This window comes from Styela clava, chromosome 2 (assembly GCF_964204865.1).
Source record: "Styela clava chromosome 2, kaStyClav1.hap1.2, whole genome shotgun sequence".
Classification (NCBI taxonomy): Eukaryota; Metazoa; Chordata; class Ascidiacea; order Stolidobranchia; family Styelidae; genus Styela; species Styela clava.
Window position 1 is genome coordinate 6,364,756 of NC_135251.1, and position 2,637 is coordinate 6,367,392.

Sequence of the window (2,637 nt, forward strand, 5' to 3'; positions counted from 1 at the left end):
CATACGCAAATTTTAGCCGCCACATAATAAGTAGATTGTAAGATAAGAATAGCCCGTTACAATTTGTACGAGTATGAGGACCATTTTACTGGAAATAACGAGAGCACAAGAAATGCGAATTAAACCGAATATAGACGTCAAAGTACTAAGGTCGAAACTGGAACATATAACGGCGGTGTGGCTCAACGGGCTAAGCGTTAGGAATACGCTCGCCACCGCACCTCTAACTATTCTGCGTGGGTTCGCAGGTTCGAATCCCATGCAGGGATGGCTATGTGCGAGAGGATTGCTGGACTCCTCGCCGTCGTTGGGTGGTTCACGTAACCGCTGGTCGGTTACGGCTTCCTCCACCACCAAGTCCATGCTTCCGAAAACAAACAATACAGTAAATCTAATCCCATACCCGACTTGGAATGGTAACCGGACGAGAGGCCGTGGTTCGCCATATGGATAAGCCGTCTTATCGGCTTTCCTCTCCCCCGGGATGAATATGTAAATCCTATCCTAACCTAACTGTATAAGGTTTGAGTTTGATTTACTTTTAGTACAAAATGATACAGTCAATATTAGCAAATTAACAGAATTTAAAATGGCATTAGCATAGCACCGGCATTTCTCTAAACTTTTTAAATTAAACAAATTTACTCAAAGCTTGGTTATGCGCGTTAATATTCCGATAAGCATCGCAGCATCGATGGCTTCACTTTAGTATAAGAATATTCTGACTTGATACGTTTCAATGATTTTCATGGACAATGGTTTCAATTCATACCCAAATAAAGGGATAATTAAGTGTGATGAGACTCATTTATGAACAAAGTTACGGTCGACCATTGAATTGACATTTGCTACTAATGACATTCGAAAAAATCCTTTTAACATTTGTATGTAATTTTGATGACATTGTCGACTTTTAGTGCCATATCAGTCAATTGATTTGTCCATGTATTTCAAAATGACGCTATTTTTTCTTATGTTTTTCGCGCGCCACTGGGACTCGGAACTTTAGCCTTATCAATACGGTTACAGGTCGCACTAAATTGATTATCTGTTCCAATTTCTAGTCTTAGAAGTTAGCAACATACGTCACAAATGATCTGGAACGTTCCGAAATTAAAGGTTTTTCGCATTTTTTCAGGTTGTTAGGTAACGTCTATTACGTCATGCATAGCATTTATTGAATGCCAATAAGGATCAAGTGTAATATCAGACTGCTCGTTAAGAAATGCCGCGACAAACGTTTTCGATAGATTAAGGTTACAAGCGCCTTAATCCATAGGTTGAAATTAATTATTTCATACGTCACTAAGCTGATATTGTTCCACCACTGCCCAATTGATTCTCGAATAAACTTTTAATCTTTACTTAACGCCACAGTCGTCTCAGAAGCCCTTAGCATTTTTGCGGCCGCCGTAACTTCGTTCAGAGATCAATCACCTTTGTTCATGAGTGAGTGCGCGTAACCCTGATTAAAAAAACTTCTTCGATTTTTATTTATAGGATATCTATATTTTGTTTGTTCACGACAGTTAGTTGAGGCAGCAAGGACAGCCTTACATTAGCATGAGAATATTTTGACCAGTTATTTCTCAACAGTTTTCTCGGATAGTGATTTCAATCCTAAATCATAGAATAATTAGGTGTTCAGCTATAAATTACTTGTCTCACCTGCGTGATGTCGTTTTCTATTTATTTTTTTTTTAGATATAAAAAGCGAGCTAAGGCAGTCAGCAGTGGCACGTTTACGTTAGCATGAGATTATCCTGACCAGTCATGCCTGAATGGTTTTTACTGATAGTGTTTTCAATTCATACCCAATTAAAGAGCCAATTTGGCGTGATGTGCGTAATTTAGTTTTTTCTTTTTTGTTTGTTCGCTGACAATCATAATAGGCAGCATCGACAGCATTACGTTAGCATAGGAATATTCTGACCATGTGCGCTCCAATGATTTTTACGGATAGCGGTTTCAATCTATACCCAAATAAAGGGCTAATTAGGTGTGATGTGCGTAATTTAATTTTCTTAAAAAGATTTTATTGTTGATGTAATGTAATCAATGTAAAGATAATAAAAGAAATTTATGAAAAGGTATTGCGGATGATGGTTTTCAAAAGAGATCAACATACAAACATATAACAACCGTGCGGGACATTCAGCCAACTTATGCTGCCTTGGGGTGGGGCAAAATAAACATTTAATTAACAGTGTATTGCTGGCATATACGGTACATATTGAATTGGACATTATTACTAGAATAGCTTAGATGTTTCAAAAGTATAACAGTACAGAAGCTCATATACATTCGAGTATCTTTTGTTTGATTATTTCTGACCCAAGCCTCGTTTTTACTAAATTTATGTTTTTTGTAATTTATTTTTGTGTGTGTGCTGGTGGTGGGTGGGCACATGATATCACTCATGTTTTAAACTCATAAAGGTTTTGTTCTTTCTCCAAAATTCTTCATTTTAAGTTTGCGTATATTATGAAGTATTCAAATAAACTATCTATCCATCTACCTATCAATCCACATCAAAAATTTCCCCGATTGGGAAACATTGATCTAATTAAATGTAATCAATCTAAGTGTGATGTACGTAATTTCATTATTTCTACTTTGTTTGTTTACGACAGTTAG